Raw genomic sequence first — 17,544 nt, forward strand, 5'->3', positions numbered from 1 at the left:
GTTTAATCAGGAAACAGTAAAAAAAAAACAAAAAACAAAAAAACACAATGATTTTGAAAATTAAGCAAATGAATCTGATCTCGCTTCTATTCTCTAGAAATACCTTTCCTCTGCTGTTACAATATATTTATAACTTTATTGCAAATTATACAAATCACCCAGTTTTCATTTCCACACCGTAACAATCTCATCTCTAGAAGCAGTCACGATGAAGCCCTGTGTCGTCTGGAACATGGCGATATCTGTGATGATGTCGTGGTGACCCACAGGCAGAGACTGGGCCCTTCCGAGGGGCATCATCACTCGGTCCCACCTTCTGCTTATTCAGAATTTCCTGTTTGGTGGTTAATAGTCGAGGAGAAAGCCAGAAGTTAAAGGCTGTAACACATTCTGCCTCTTTTCATATTCTGTCATCATCGGCTGTTTACCGATGTGTCTCTTATCATGTGTTTGCCTCAGTCCCCCAGATGGGGGCTCCTCAAGGGGAAGTCATCTTCTAATCCCCTTCTACAGGGCAGGCGTGAAACAGATGTTCATGAACGTGACTGAAACAGATGCCCAGCGAGGCCAGGAGGCTCTCCCAAGGCTTGGGACTCCTCTGAGCGCCCAAGGCTATTCCCTATGGCTCCCTTTGTTACCCCACCTCTATTTATTCTGTGGGTGTTTATTACTTGCTTTATTTCCACGTGGCGTTCTCTAGAGACTTTGTAAATGATTGACTGCATTCATCCCCCCAGTTCTGCAGAGATCAGGCTCTGTAAATACATTGGAAGCCGGCGATTCACAGCTAAAAGCTTTCTAATGAGGACAACTCCAACGTGTTATTTTCAACATTCGACTCCCCAGTTTGAATAATTCATGGGGGAAAAAAAATCTGTTGAACTAGAAGTGACTGGGCTATTTTAATGATAGTCGAGATTCGGAATGTTTTAGAGCTGGAGATTCTAAGAGGAGACTGAAGGCGGGAAGTGATTGCCGTGCACCCAGTGAACTGGTGAACCCAGGTCTTCTCTGGCCGACACCCTCGCCGGCCAAGGTCTCACAGTGGCTGGTCATCAGCCCAAAAGCAGCACTCAGATCTGAAGATGCACACGCCCAGCGCTTGGCCTCAAGCCCGGCAGCCTGCCACACAACGCCAGAGGTCAGGTCCAAGGGCCTTCTCCCTCGCCTTGCTGGGCCACGGAAGACCCAGGGAGATTATATGTCCTTTTCCATCTTCAATCTAGCCCAGTTGGTCTCAACTGGCTGCAGATTAGAACCCCCTGGGGAGCTTTTGAAAAATTGGATGCCCAGAACCTACCCCAGACCAATTACATCAGGCTCTGGGGGTAGGGGTGGGGCTGGGGCCTCAGTCTTTGTAAAGCCTCCCAGCTGATTCCAACCTGAAGCCGAGTTTGAGAAGGGTTGAATCCAGCCCTTCGTCTTGTCTCGTATTCTCTTGAAGGCCAGGACCCTCTTCTTGTTCCTTCTGTTTTCTTTTGCTAATTCTTGGGCTTTCACACCGTAAACACACAGTCTACATTATGGGTGCTGCCACTGCAAGCCCTTTAAGACATTTGCACAAACGGCCCTGCAGTCCCCTCTCATCTCTCTCAGTTGGCTGTGTCTCCTCTCCTCTGGGTGGCCCTCCTCCAGGCCTTCTCAAGGTCCCCACAGGGCCTCACTCTCCCAGGGTGGGCAACTATTTGTCCCTGCACCTCCTCCTGAAGCCCCCTCCTCCTGGGCTTCCACCTGAGACAGCTGTAAGCCTGGACCAGAGACACTGGGAGCCCGGGCTGGACAGCAAGCTCCAGGGAGGCTGCTTCTATGATGATTGGTCCCAGAGGGAATAATTTTTGCAGCAGCTCTTCTTTTGTTCTTGCTGGCTAAGTGTGTGGGCGTGCAGCAGGCATTTGCTGGGGAATGTCGGCAAAAAATAAAACTTTTCAAGCTTCAGCTCTGTAGACAGATTGAGAGGCCTCCCAACAGTTCAGAACTGCCGAATCTGGATGCATCCACCCACTTACCCCCCAGGAAGTGGTAGGTCGAGTTCGATGTTAACAGTGGCCTAGCTTATGGGACTTTACATCAGAAGGGTGAGGCTTGAAGATAAACCAGTCAACAGGTGATTTTTGAACACTTGCTGCGTGCAGAGCACCGTGCTAGGCACTGATAAAACCAAGGGGGAATTCACCTCTGCTAAAAGAACTTTATGGGCCTGGGCCACGGGGAGGAATCAAGGTTCGGGGGAGGCAGCAGTCAGTCTGACGGTCAAGAAGAGCAGAGGGCTGAGATGCAGCCCCTGACTGGGCAGGGACAGGAAGAGAGTAAAAAAAGCCATAAAAGGAGGAGGGGGTGGGAATGGCAAGATGACAAGTGTGTGTTTAGCTTCCCAGGATTTAAAGTCCTGCAACTGTTTGCCTAACCTATGCTCACCAACCATACTGCAGCCGCCCCATTGTTTCAATCTTGCCGTTTTGACCCCTAGCACATTCGGACCCTGCAGAGAGCTCAGCAAACACTATCCCGAGACAGCTGCAGCTTCCTTCCCAAGTCGTCTCTCTCCCTCTGCGTGTGTGTCTCTTCCTCATTTGCTGGCTCCCACCATGCCTCTCCCTTGCAATCTCTTAGATACAGAACATTTTTTTCCCGTGGATAAGTAGAGAAATAAATCCAAGCTCGCAGCCTTTTATCAGAGTAATAATGAATACAACTGGTAGAAATAATCAGTACAAAATAAGGTTAACAACAGCTAACACTACATACGGGGGAAAAAATAGCTATTGAGTGAAAATTACCTGAAGAATCAAACCTTGACGAAATGCAGACATCCAAATCTGTTTGGGAACAGTTAGATTTGGTAGAAGTAATGGCCACAAAATGAAACTCACAAAGGCAGATGTTATAGTTGATAAAATTTGACCCGGACAAAAACCTGAAAGTGAATCAAATTTCACTGTAAAATTTAAACAGGAAAAGAATCGACGCCAATGACGATAATTCTAATAAACTTTAATAAAAATGGTGAAAGCTGGAAACTAATTGTGCTGTAGGGAAAACTGATCAATGAATTTCATTACTTAATGACACTTGCTCTAGAAGTTCCTTTCTTGATGGAAATCTATCAGTGTTGGCATAATTCTGATTAAAATGTGTAAGGCCAAACTTCCATTGGGGTTTAAATAACAATCAAAAATTATCGTGGGGCTTCCCTGGTGGCACAGTGGTTAAGAATCCGCCTGCCAATGCAGGGGACATGCGTTTCAGCCCTGGTCCGGGAAGATCCCACATGCCTCGCGTCCACTAGAGAAAGCCCACCCAACGAAGACCCAACGCAGCCAAAAATAATAAATAAATAAAATAAATAGTAAATTAAAAAAAAAATTATCGTGACCCCCTAGAGGCAGCAAGGTGGGAGCTAAACCACCACTCCAGGCTGGGGCATTGGAATCTGTATTTCAAAAAGAATATTCCACATTTTGAACCTTAATTTAAACAAACCAACTGTTAAAAAAGTGTATTGGGGGGCAACTCTGGAAGTTTGAACATGGACAGGATATTGGGTGGTATTAAGCAATTGTTTCTATTATTTTTAGGCATAAGGATGTTATGATCATGTTTCTTAAACATGGACAGAACTGTCTTTCCCCCAACTCCACATGTTGAAGCCCTAACCCCTAATGTGACTGTATTTGGAGATAGGGCCCTTAAAGGAGTAAATTAAGGTTAAATAAGGTCATAAGGGGGTGGGCCTGGCCCAATAGGACTGGAGTCCTTATAAGAAGACGAAGAGAGGGACTTCCCTGGTGGCACAGTGGTTAAGAATCCACCTGCCAATGCAGGGCACATGGGTTCGATCCCTGGTCCAGGAAGATCCCACATGCCGCGGAGCAACTAAGCCCGTGTGCCACAACTACTGAGCCTGCACCCTGGAGCCCGCAAGCCACAACTACTGAGCCCACATGCCACAGCTACTGAAGCCCGTGCACCCTGAGCCCGTGCTCTACAACAAGAGAAGCCACCGCAATGAAAAGCCCGCGCACCGCAACTAAGAGTAGCCCCCGCTCGCCGCAACTAGAGAAAGCTCACACGTAGCAACAAAGATCCAATGCGGGCCTCCCTGGTGGCGCAAGTGGTTGAGAGTCCGCCTGCCGATGCAGGGGATACGGGTTCGTGCCCCGGTCTGGGAGGATCCCATATGCCGCGGAGCGGCTGGGCCCGTGAGCCATGGCCGCTGAGCCTGCGCGTCCGGAGCCTGCGCGTCCGGAGCCTGTGCTCCGCAACGGGGGAGGCCACCACAGTGAGAGGCCCGCATACCGCAAAAAAAAAAAAAAAAAAGATCCAATGCAGCCATAAATAAATAAATAAATAAATAAAAAGAAGGGGAAGAGACACTGTGAGTGCACGGTACAGAGAAAAGGCTGTACTACAAAAACCAAGGAGAGAGGCCTCAGGAGAAACCAAACCTCTCCGCGCCTTGATCTTAGACTTCCAGCCTCCAGAACTGTGAGAAAATGAATTTCTGTTGTTTAGGCTACTGAGTTTACGGCATTTTGTTATGGCAGCCCTGGAAAACTAAGACAAGTCTTTACATAGTAGAGATACCTACTGAATTATTTATGAGTGGAGCAATATGAGATTTGCTTTAAAATACTCCAGAAATAAAAATAGACAGTAGGGGAGTATAGAAGAAACAAGACTGGCTAAAAATTGACAACTGCTGGAGCTGGGTAACAGGTACACAGAGGTTCATGACACTCTTCTCTTCTGCTGGAGAGCATGTTTAAAAATATCCAAATAAGTTTTAAAAATTGCCATGGGCAATTGTAAGGTGATTTTGATGCACATCCAAGTAGATAATTACTGAAAGGGTTTCTCATTATCTTGTGTTCTAACCTGGGTTGATATGGCCTGGAATAAATGTGTTACTAACATGTATTTATAAATAACATTTTAACTAAATATAATAAGGCAGTAGGGAAAGGAATGAAAATGCCAACTGCAGGCAGTGGAACTGTGGGTAAGGAAGAGCAGGCAGGGAAGAAGGAGTCAGCATTTACTGAGTACCTAATGCACACTGGGTGCTTTGCAAACATTAACTTTGGATGCTCATACTGGTTTAGGAAGTAGACTTTTAAATTTTTTTATCTTTTAAAAAAAGCTGTAACATGAAGAGACGAAGGCCCAGAGAGGATGAATGAATTCCCAAGATCGCATGCAAGGAAGTGACTCAGCTGGGACTTGAATCCCATCTGTTTGCCTCCAAAGCGCACATTCTTTTCCCTGGCCATTACTGCCTCCCTGGATATTGCCAAATGACAGATCATAAAGGGCAGAGGAGTTCTGACGAGGATGAGGTCATGAAGACGTGGGTCCAGTACACACTAACAAAGGACTAGGTCCTGGAGGTGGAGTGAAGAACACGAGGGCATCCCTGGAGTGAGGAGGGACAGCAAGATACAAGAACCTGGTAGTGGATAGAGAATGAGAGACCACTGTGGCTCCTGTGGACGTGTGGTGAGGGTAGGAGCGGGGCATGGGCAGTGCACTTGAAAGAGAAGCTGTCCCAGGACTTGGACCTGGACAAGATTGGTAAACATAACAGATCTCAAAACGAGGTGGGAAAATGAAGCCTCCATCAACAGGTGAGGGAAGCCAGGAGTAAGCTGTTTCAGGTGGGGAGAGGAGAAAGGGATTCATTCAGTTTAGACATATAGAACTGGAGATGAGAGTGGAACATCCTAGTGGAGAAGGCCAGACGGCAGTTGGGTTGACAGAATGTTGGATTTGAAAAATCATCTGGTCTACCTCTTCGATCAAGAAATGGGCATACAAGAAGTAACCAGGGAGTGCCCTGGGATACACAGAAGATTTTGGCTCCTTAAGTCTGGCTTACACCGTGGTACGAAATATAATCATCTGTTCTTTGCTCGCCTATGTGTTCCAGGCACTGTTCTGGGTGTCAGGGTGAAGCAGGCCTGGAGGGACGTAGATGCCTGGATTATTACAAAGGTCTATTGACTGGTCTTCTTGCTTCCACCCTGGCATCTCCTCCATTTTTTTCTCAGACAGTAGCCATTAGGGTTTCTATGTTACTCGGAATAGTCTATGTAAATGGGCTAAATGTAAAAGGAACCTCCTAGATGGTGGTGGAATGCACACCCTGTGCATCTACATGAGACGGTCCTGGGAAAGTGATCCTGTAAAAAGTCAGATCCCATCACTCTTCTGCTCAGAATGATCCAGGAGCTCCTCTCTCTATTCTCTGAACACATAAGCCGCACTCTAGCCTTAGAACCTTTGCATTGGCACTGCCCTCTCCCTAGAAAGCTCTTCTGCCAGATATCCATCCACAGCTCCCTCAAGGCCTTACTCAAATGCCACCATCTCAATGAGGCCTTCTTTGACCTTCTGTTTTAAATGGCAACTCTCTGTATCTTCCCTGCTACATTCTTAATTTCCTATACCCTGCTCTGATTTTTGGGGGGGTCCTTATTATTTGTTTCTTTTGTGTGTGTGTGGTACGCAGGCCTCTCACTGTTGTGGCCTCTCCCGTTGTGGAGCACAGGCTCCAGACGCGCAGGCTCAGCGGCCGTGGCTCACGGGCCCAGCCGCTCCGCGGCATGTGGGATCCTCCCGGACCAGGGCACGAACCCGTGTCCCCTGCATCGGCAGGAGGACTCTCAACCACTGCACCACCAGGGAGGCCCCTATTTGTTTCTTTTTAATGTCGTGTTTATTTTAACTTAAAAAATTTGACTGTCTACTCTCATTGGAATAGAAACTAGACAAGGACAGGAGTCTGTGTCCCATCTGTTCACTGCTCTAACCCCTGATTAAGAACAGTGCCTGGCACATAGCAGGTGCTTAATGAATGAATTACAGCGTAACAGGGTGGGTGATTGATAGAATAAAGACATGGACAAAGTGCCGGGAAATTAAAAAGTGGCGCCAATTCCACCTACCTGAGCGTGTCAGGGAAAGTTTCCCAGAAGAGGTGACAGTTGAGCTTGGACTTGAAAGAGAGATAAGTGGGTCAAGGCAGATGTGGTCGGCTGAATAATGGCCCCCAAAGATATCCAGGTCCTAATCCCTGGAGCCTGTGAATGTTACCTCATAGGATAAAAAAGATTTACAGATGTGATTAAGTATCTTGAGATGGGGAGATTATCCTGTATTACCCTGGTGGACCCTAAATGCAATCACAAGTGTCCTTATAGGAAGTTGATGTCGCAGCAGCAGAAGTCAGTGTGACAAGGAAACAAGGCACTTTGCTGCTGCCTCTGAAGACGGAGGACGGAATCACAAGCCAAGGCTGGCAGAGAATGCAGCTCTCGAGGCTGGGAAAGAGAAGGGGACCAGCTCTTCCCCAGAGCTTTCTGAGGGAGAATGCCCCTGCTGACACCTTGACTTTGGCTTAGTGAAACTGATGTTGGACTTCCGAGCCCCAGACCCATAAGAGAATAAAGATGTGTGTTGTTTTAAGCCACCGAGTTTTGTGGTAATTGGTTACAGAAGCCATAGGAAACTAAGAGAGCAGGTAAGGGCATCCTAGTAAGAGGGTAAGAGCATGTACAAATCATGAAGGTGGCGGCACACTCAAGATGCCCCTGAGAAGTGTAATGTGTCTGGGTTAGGCAATAGGGAACGGAGAAAGATGGAGCTGGAGATGTAGCAGGGGCTAGAGTGTGAATCCCCGGTCAGGACCGGAGGGTTTATCCTCTCGGCTTCAGGGAGTGCTGCTGACAGAGAGCCCTTACTGTCAGCCCTCCTCCACTTTTTCTGAAGATAACCACCTGTCCAAGCTCACGCCAGCTTCGTGGGGCAGCCTACATCGAGTGATTGGTCTGCACAGGAGCATAAAGACTGTCCAGCTCACTCTATTTCGGGAGAATTCTGAAGGGTCACCCAGCTTCAGAACCACCCCTCAGGGATTAGCTGAAGATTTGTTGTGATGATTTCTCCTGTGTCCAATCCCGCCTCCTTCCCTCCCTTCCACAGGTGTTCATTTCAAGATCCTCCCCAATAGACATCCCACATGCTGGTCCTTGCATCATTCTGCTTCCCTGGGAACTCAACCTGCCAATGTGAGCTAAGAGGTCTTTAAGGGAGGGGATGAAAAGTAAGATTGGTTGGGGTGGTGATTGGGAGGAGAGATCAGTTAGGAAACTGGAGCAAAATGCCAGGTGAGAGACAGTGACGTCCTGGATGAGTGTGGAGGCAAAGGGAACTCTGTGTGTGCTCATCAGCTTCTCCATAACAGCCTCATGGAGAGAAGGTCAGTATTCCTGGAGAGACCTCGTCCACTGCATGGACTTAAAAGAAGTCCTTTCTCAAGATATGGCCCAAATCATTGCATTCTTGCCCTTCATTTCTAATCTGATTTTATAGAACGAGTCTGCTTTCTTACCAAAAATATGTTCTCTGTTTCCCTGGTGAGCAATCAGCTTTGGGAAGCAACAGATTTGATCAATCATTCTTCCCCAAACAAGAGGCCCACTGTCCTGGGAAGCCTACCCTAGGAAGTGTTCTTTCCATTTTTCCTTGAATACCTCCAACACCAAGGGCTCATGACCTTCTTGCAAAACAGTATATTCTCACTCTAAGCAGAGATCATTATGTTAAATCTGAAACTGCCCAGAGCTTTCACTTGGTTCTGGTTCTGAGGCCTGATTATTGGCATCCCTTTATCTCACCTAGTTTGCTCAACAGTAAAATGGGGCTAAAAATACAATCTACCTTATGAGGTTGTGAAAAAAATGTTGAAAGCATACCTGGCACATGGTAAATGCTTAATAAAGGTAGATATTATGGATGTTAGATGTCAATCGAATATATCTCTTCAAAAAGCACTACATGGTACTTCCCTGGTGGCACGGTGGTTAAGACTCCACGCTCCCAATGCAGGGGGCCTGGGTTCTATCCCTGGTCAGGGAACTAGAGCCCACATGCATGCCACAACTAAGGAGCCGGTGAGCCACAACTAAGGACCCAGTGAGCCACAGCTAAGACCTGGCACAACCAAATAAATAAATATTAAAAAAAAAAAAAAGCACTGCACGATGACATGTGCCCTCTTCAGAGGAGAGAGAAAGAGATAGAGCTGTGCTGCCCTTGAGTTGTGAGTGGATATGGACTGGGCCTTTTTGAATTAAATGTATGTTAAGCACAGATATGGTGTGTGGACTCTCGTTCAGGATATGTGGAGGGTATAATCAAGGTGTCTCCCAGGGCTTATTTCTGCCTACTTAGAAGAAGAAAGTATTTGCTTTCCATTTACCAAACAGCAGGCTAGCATAATAAGAAGGGATTGATTTTCTCAGCATTCCATTAGCTCGAGTCTTTAAAGAGAGCATAATGCACTCCAGTGGGAAGAGGAATTGCATCATCCGGGAGCAGGAATGGGGTATGGAGAGGAATCTGGCTGGTGTTCCAGCTTTCAAAGGGGATAATCCTACTCTTCTCCACATTTACAGTATACGTTTTTAAAAAAAATTCTTTAAAGTCCGGCAGTTTATACCCACATTTCCGATCCAGACACACATTTCATAACCAGCTCAGCTGCTGATCAGTTAAATAATATTGAGTGATTTTCATAAATCTAAACTTTTGCTCAGAAGAACCCAGTGGAAGAATCTGCAGGGTGGTGGTTGGGGACAAGTCATCAACAGTGGTGTCAAAACCCATTTGATCGATGGCATTAAACACCAGCCGTCTGCACACTATCAAACCACTGGTGGGAGAAAGAAAAATCCAGTTAATCCTCTGGTTGTTTTGTCTACCTGGAATTTACACAAGTGAACGTTAGAAACTGGGAGAAGGAAATTCTGCTTTCTGGAGAATTCAGTGATTTTTTTTCCCCCACTGAAGAAAGGCTGCTTACTGGAGGTTTTTGTAGGACATATAGTATAACCAGTGGCAAATGTATAACAACACACAGGGGAGGGGAGGTTGTGGGGTGGGGGAACGGGGTGTCCTGATTTGTAGAAGTTGCTCATTTCTGTTGTGTAGATACTTTCACATAACCTATTTCAAACTATCAACTTGACATCACTGAATGTGATCTTGGGAAGAGATGGCACACCATTTTATAGGGTTTCCACCATCCAGATACAATAGATGTAAACAAACTCAAGAGCATAGATAATAGTGAAATGTAGTAAAATAATTGGGAAGTGGAAATTTTGAGTACTTATTATCTTTTTAAAAATATGTTTATTTAAGTATAAGTTTATATAATTTAATTTTTAAAATTGAAGTATAGTTGATTTACAATGTTGAGTTTTTTCAGGTGTATAGCAAAGTGATTCAGTTATAATATATATTCTTTTTCATATTCTCTTCCATTATGGTTTATTACAGGATATTGAATATAGCTCCCTGTGCTATACAGATGTCCTTGTTGTTTATCTATTTTATATATACGATTGTGTATCTATTAATCCCAAGCTCCTAACTTATCCCTCCCCCCAATAAGTTAATTTTTAATTATGGCTGTGTTTAACAGCCAGCTCCCAGAATTCCTGAAATTATAACAACTACTAGTTCCTATGAGCCCATACAAGTGGCTCCAGCTCACCATGACCCTTGTGGCACTTGAAGACAAAAAAACACATATTCCTTGGGGATCGGGGATACAGGCATGTCAGCTTCTCTCAGGTCCAACCCCTAATCACTCACTCACTCACTCATTCATTTTCTGTTTATTCAACAAATATCTACTGAGCATGTGTTGGACACTGCAAATCCTGACATGACCAAGAGGAGCTCGACGTGGACAAGGGAGCTGATTCCAGGGGAGTGTAATGAGATATGTGGCAGAGATGGAAACAGGCAAGGCGACAGGAAGGAAGAGTGGGCTCCTGGACTGCAGCCCGGGGGACTACCGGTTTGACCTCTGAGCCATTCTAACACAGTGGATCTTTCCCCTTATTCATATTCTTCTCCCTCAGCTCCCACAACACTGCCCTCTCCTGGCTTTCCTGATGCCTTGTTACCTGCTCTTCCTTAGTCTCCTCTGCTGGCTCCTCCTCACCTCCATGACCTCTAAATGTTACAGTGTCCCAGATTCTAGTCCTTGCACTTCTTCTCTTTCCTACCTCCCCTCCTCAATGGTAATTTATCCAGGGTCATGGCTGTAGAGCACCCACTTCCAGCTCTGACCCCTCCTCTAAACTCCAGACTCATCTCTCCAATTGCCCACTTGAAAACCCTACTGGATGGCTTATAGATAAGTCAAATTGACCATGCTGAAGCCCTGACCTTCTGTCCTCTAAAACTTGTTCCTCTCCATCCCCCCATCCCAGGAAATGGCAACTCTAGACTTCTAGTTGTTCAGGAGCTCAAAACCTGTAAGACATTCTTGACGTCTCTCTTTCTTTAATCCCCCAAATCCAATCCATTGGCCAAGATTGGGGACTCTACCTTCAAAACACCCAAAATGCAACCACGTCTTAGCACCACTACCACCTTCACTGTGGACCAAGCCATCATCATCTCTCACCTGGATATTGCAATAGCCTCTTAATAAAGTCTCCCAGTTTTCACTATTGTTCACACCCCCCCCCCAATCACCTACAGTCTAATCTCAACATAGCAGCCAGAGTGGTCCTATTGAAAAAAAAAAGATCATTTCATTTACCTCATAGAATTTTCATGTGTATTACAGTGTTTGGCATATTGCACACATTCGATTTTTATTAATTATTATTGTTGCATTTAAATTCACAGGCTATCATATGTTATCATGATTTCTAATACAGGCATACCTTAGAGATTTTGAGGGTTCAGTTTCAGACCACTGCAATAAAGCAAATATCTCAATTAAGTGATTCACACAAATTATTTTTGTTTCCCATTGCATATAAAACTTACATTAACATTACACTGTAGCCTATTAAGTGTGCAATAGCATTATCTCTAAAAAATGTACATGCCTTAATCTAAAAATATTTTATTGCTAAAAAATGCTAACTATAATCTGAGCCTTCAGTGAGTCGTAGTCTTTTTTGCTGTTGGAGGGTCTGGCCTGGCTGGCCGCTGACTGATCAGAGTGGTGGCTGCTGAGGGCGGGGGTGGCTGGCAGTTTCTTAAAATTAGACAACAATAAATTTTGCCACATCAACTGATTCATCCTTTCATGAATGATTCCTCTGTAGCATGCAATGCTGTTTTATAGCATTTTACCCACAGTAGAACTTCTTTCAAAACTGGAGTCACTCTTCTCAAACCCTGCCAGTGCTTTATCAACTAAATTTATATAATATTCTAAATCCATTGTTGTCATTTCAACAAGCTTCACAGCACCTTTACCAGGAGTAGTTTCCATCTCAAGAAATCATTTTCTCTGCTCATCCATAAGAAGCAACTCCTCATCCATTCAAGTTTTAACATGGGATTGCAGCAATTCAGCCACATCTTCAGGCTCCATGTCTAATTCTAGTTCTCTTGCTGTTTCCACCACATCTGCAATTACTTCCTCCACTGGAGTCTTGAACCCCTCAAAGACATCCATGAGGTTTGGAATCAACTTCTTCCAAATTCCTGTTAATGTTGGTATTTTGACCTCTTCCCATGAATCATTAATGTTCTTCATGGCATCTAGAATGGTGAATCATTTCCAGAAAGTTTTCAGTTGACTTCGCCCAGGTCCATCAGAATGATCACTCTCTATGGCACCTATAGCCTTAGGAAATGTCTTTCTTAAATAATAAGACTTGAAAGTTGAAATTACTCCTTGGTCCCTGGGCTGCAGAATGGGTGTTTTGTTGGCAAGTATGGAAACAACATGAATCTCATTGTTCATCTCCCTCAGAGCTCTTGGGTGACCAGGTCCATTGTCAATGAACAGTCATATTTTGAAAGGAATCTTTTTTCTTCTGAGCAATAGGTCTCAACAGTGGGCTTAAAATATTCATTCAGTAAATCATGTTGTAAGTAGATGTGCTGTCATCCAAGCTTTGTTGTTCCATTTATAGAACAGAGCCAGAGTAAATTTAGCATAATTCTTAAGGGCCCTAGGATTTTAGGAATGATAAATGAGCTCTGGCTTCAAATTCAAGTCACCAGCTGCATTAGCCCCTAAGAAGAGAGTCAGCCTGTCCCTTGAAGCTTTGAAGACAGGCATTGACTTCTCCTCTCTAGCTGTGAAAGACCTAGATGGTATCTTCTTCCAGTGGAAGGCTGTTTCATCCACATTGAAAATCTGTTGCTTAATGTGGCTACCTTCATTAATGATCTTAGCTGGATATTCTGGATAACTTGCTGTAGCTTCTACGTCAGCACTCACTGCTTCACCTTTTACTCTGATGTCACAGAGATGGCTTCTTTCCTTAAACCTCATGAACCAACCTCTGCTAAGCTTCACACTTTTCTTCTGCAGCTTCCTCACCTCTCTCAGCCTTCATAGAACTGAAGAGAGTTAGGGCCTTACTCTGGATTAGGCTTTGGTTTAAGGCAATGTGGTGGTTGGTTTGGTCTTCTATCCAGACCACTCAGACATTCTCCATATCAACAGTAGGGCTGTTTCACTTTCTTACCATTCGTGTGTACACTGGAGTAACACTTTTAATTTCCTTCAAGAATTTTTCCTTTGCATCCATTCACAACTTGGCTAATTGTTTGGTTCAAAGGGCCCAGCTTTTGGCCAAACTGGGCTGTTGACATGCCTTCCTCACTAAGCTTAATCATTTCTAGCTTTTTTTTTTTTTTTTTTTGCGGTACGCCGGCCTCTCACTGTTGTGGTCTCTCCCATTGCGGAACACAGGCTCCGGACGCACAGGCTCAGTGGCCATGGCTCACGGGCCCAGCTGCTCCGGCATGTGGGATCTTCCCAGACCGGGGCACGAACCTGTGTCCCCTGCATCGGCAGGTGGACTCTCAACCACTGAGCCACCAGGGAAGCCCTACTACATTTTATTATTATCATGTTCTTGAAGGTAAGGCTATTATATCTGTATGTTACAAATACTAAATAATTTTCTGCTACTGTACATCTCTTCCCAACTCTCATGGTATTCAGTGCCATCATATGGTAGCTGGAAATCAGCTGCAGTGGGAGTATTTACACCATGGAGATTAGCAAGGGCGTTTTCACTTGGAGGTGCAGTTGTTAAACATTTACCATTACGGATAAAGAAGATGTGGTATATATATATACAATAGAATACTACTCAGCCATAAAAAAGAATGAAGTAATGCGATTTGCAGCTACACGAATGGGCCTAGAGATGATCATACTAAGTGAAGTCAGTCAGAAAGAGAAGGACAAATACCATATGATATCACTCATATGTGGATTCTGAAATATGACACAAATGAACTTATCTACGAAATAGGAACAGATGAACAGACACAGAGAACAGACTTGTGATTGCCAAGGGGGAGAGGGGTGGGGGAAGGATGGATTTGGAGTTTGGGGTTAGCAGATGCAAACTATTGTATGCAGAATAGATAAACAACAAGGTTCTACTGTATAGCACAGGGGACTATATTCAATTTCTTATGATAAACTGCAATGGAAAAGAATATTTAGAAAAAGAAAGTATATATATGTATAACTGAATCACTTTGCTGTACAGCAGAAATTAACACAACATTGTAAATCAACTGTACTTCAATAAAAAAAATTTTTTTAATTTACCATTACACCACCAACTTGGGTTAACTAAAAAGTTGAAAAATACAGTGCTCGTGAATTAGCCTTGCTCTGTATAAAGCAGCTTCGTGTAGTGGAGAGACCTTTGCATTGACTAGTTCTGCTAATACTTTGAAAACATCATCTCTGTCCCTCAAGACCCTCAATCTCTTAAGCAGGCAAAAACATAATACTCACTCCATTGACCCATAGGATTATTGTGAAAACAAAAATTCATTTTAACTCCAAAAAATTGTTCTGTGGTTTATGATTTGTGGTTTAATAGAAGGGCTTAAAAATGAATATCTTATATAAACACAGGGCATTGTGACAAAGCATTGTGCAGTCTCAAGAGAACAGACAACAGATATAAAGGCATATTTTGCTATTTCCTTGACCTGTGTCTGGCTGGATGTGAGGAGTGATAGGACAGTGTTCCAGTGCCCATTGATGGAATCTGTGCACCCTTTTGGGGGAAAACTTGATACACTGAAGTAGCTTTTAAGTTGGCACATTTTGGTTATGCTGGGATACTTGAGTGAATAACTCATGGCTAAAATTAAGGCTTATTAATAACTCAGAATTTTACATTAAGATTATTCATTTGTATGCATTTTTTTTCCACACACACACAAAAAATGTGTGAACAAAATGTAAAGGGATTTATTTAGCACTAAATCCTGTGATCTGTTTGTTGGGGCAAAGTGCTAAGTGCACTTCCTTCCTTCCCCAATTCTCACTCTCAATCTGCAGCTGTGAACTGAGTTTGGGGCAGAGAGGGACAATGTCCACTCCTGATTGTTGCCCCCTTGTGGCCATTAGACAGAAGCTTGAGTAGCCTGAACCACCTGCTGTGGACTACAGACACTTGGGGAGGGGTAAAGTCTTGGCAAGAAGTATCTGAATCCTTTTCAATTCCCAAAGCTTTGTCTGTCAAATAAAGAATGACTATTTTTCCAAAAAAAAAAAAAGAATGCCTATTTTTCAAATTCATCTGGACACCATTGTTATGAACCAAACACAATCTCATTTCAAAGCCTTACTGAACCTATAGCGCCTTTGGGTCATGGGGGCCTCCATATGGTTGCATTGGTTGTCCTCTGGCAAAGGGTGCCCAACTGAGGGGGCTCATACAAGGGCTGAAAACCAGTCCCAAGTCTCTTTCATGGGCCAACTGCCCTACTTTGGGGCCGAGCCAGCCCTGAGAAGAAGTGGCACCATTTTCTAATGGATCCATCTAGAAAGCCCTCTTTTACCTCAATTTCATAAAGGCATAGAAGTAGACCAGGGGTATTACATATGTTCTCAATCGACAGATACTAGTCAACAATTACCAGAGTTGTACAGGTGTCCAAGTATTTTTGCCATCAGAAAAAGAGGTCTTCATAAACAAGACCAAAAGACAACCCTCAGAATGGGAGAAAATATTTGCAAATGAAGCAACTGACAAAGGATTAATCTCCAAAATTTATAAACAGCTCATGCAGCTCAATAGCAAAAAAACAAACAACCCAATCCAAAAATGGGCAGAAGACTTAAATAGGCATTTCTCCAAAGAAGATATACAGACTGCCAACAAACACATGAAAGAATGCTCAACATCATTAATCATTAGAGAAATGAAAATTAAAACTACAATGAGATATCATCTCACACCAGTCAGAATGGCCATCATCAAGAAATCTAGAAACAGTAAATGCTGGAGAGGGTGTGGAGAAAAGGGAACACTCTTGCACTGCTGGTGGGAATGTGAATTGGTACAGCCACTATGGAGAACAGTATGGAGGTTCCTTAAAAAACTAAAAATAGAACTACCATATGACCCAGCAATCCTACTACTAGGCATATACCCTGAGAAAACCATAATTCAAAAAGAGACATGTACCAAAATGTTCATTGCAGCTCTATTCACAATAGCCCGAAGCTGGAAACAACCTAAGTGTCCATCATCGGATGAATGGATAAAGAAGATGTGGCACATATATACAATGGAATATTACTCAGCCATAAAAAGAAACGAAACTGAGCTATTTGTAATGAGGTGGGTAGACCTAGAGTCTGTCATACAGAGTGAAGTAAGTCAGAAAGAGAAAGACAAATACCGTATGCTAACACATATATACGGAATTTTAAAAAAAAATGTCATGAAGAACCTAGGGGTAAAACGGGAATAAAGACACAGACCTACTTGAGAATGGACTTGAGGATATGGGGAGGGGGAAGGGTAAGCTGTGACAAAGCGAAAGAGAGGCATGGACATATATACACTACCAAACGTAAGGTAGATAGATAGTGGGAAGCAGCCGCAGAGCACAGGGAGATCAGCTCGGTGCTTTGTGACCGCCTGGAGGGGTGGGATGGGGAGGGTGGGAGGGAGGGAGATGCATGAGGGAAGGGATGTGGGAACAGATGTATATGTATGACTGATTCACTTTGTTATAAAGCAGAAACTAATAAAAAAAAAAAAAAGAGGTCTTTATGTCCAAAAGGGTTAGAAAACCCTGAGTGAGATCTTCAGTCTCTCTGGACCAACATTTCCAGTTTTCCCCCGAGTTGTGTGCATGTGTGTGTGTGCGTGAGTGTGTGTGTGTGTGTGTGTGTGTGTACGTGTGGTAAAATCCAGCTAACCTGGTCTCTGTTAGGGGGTGAGCGTTGTAACTTCATTCTTACACACACAGATACAGTCATAGGCACACCAAACACATACACATCACACTCCTGCTTTTGAGACACAGACTATTTCCCTTTTCCGTTGCCCACTGGGTCTACTTCTATCTCTGATTTCCAAAGCCTTCGATGACTTGGCCTTTGCTCGTTCATTCCCACTGTTCTGCGTTGGTGCAGCCTCCCTTCTCAACCTGCAGGCATTCCTTGTTAACCTGGGAATTGAAAGACATATTTCCTTCCTGCACTGCCTACCCTTTGGGTCT

General features: G+C 44.2%; 1 protein-coding gene and 1 long non-coding RNA gene across 2 annotated transcripts in view; both read right to left on the minus strand.

Moving 5' to 3' along the window:
* LOC132490531 (uncharacterized) overlaps positions 1 to 17,544 on the minus strand; it is a 39,820-nt gene that overhangs the window by 10,903 nt on the left and 11,373 nt on the right. The window lies entirely within an intron of this gene.
* On the minus strand, positions 12 to 6,983 carry LOC132490805 (uncharacterized). The gene is made up of 3 exons (XR_009532604.1): positions 6,945 to 6,983; positions 2,778 to 2,914; positions 12 to 334 (listed from the first exon to the last, which is right to left on the minus strand). It is a non-coding gene; the product is annotated as an uncharacterized LOC132490805 (long non-coding RNA).

The sequence above is a fragment of the Mesoplodon densirostris genome, chromosome 5 (genome assembly GCF_025265405.1).
Source record: "Mesoplodon densirostris isolate mMesDen1 chromosome 5, mMesDen1 primary haplotype, whole genome shotgun sequence".
Taxonomy (NCBI): domain Eukaryota; kingdom Metazoa; phylum Chordata; class Mammalia; order Artiodactyla; family Ziphiidae; genus Mesoplodon; species Mesoplodon densirostris.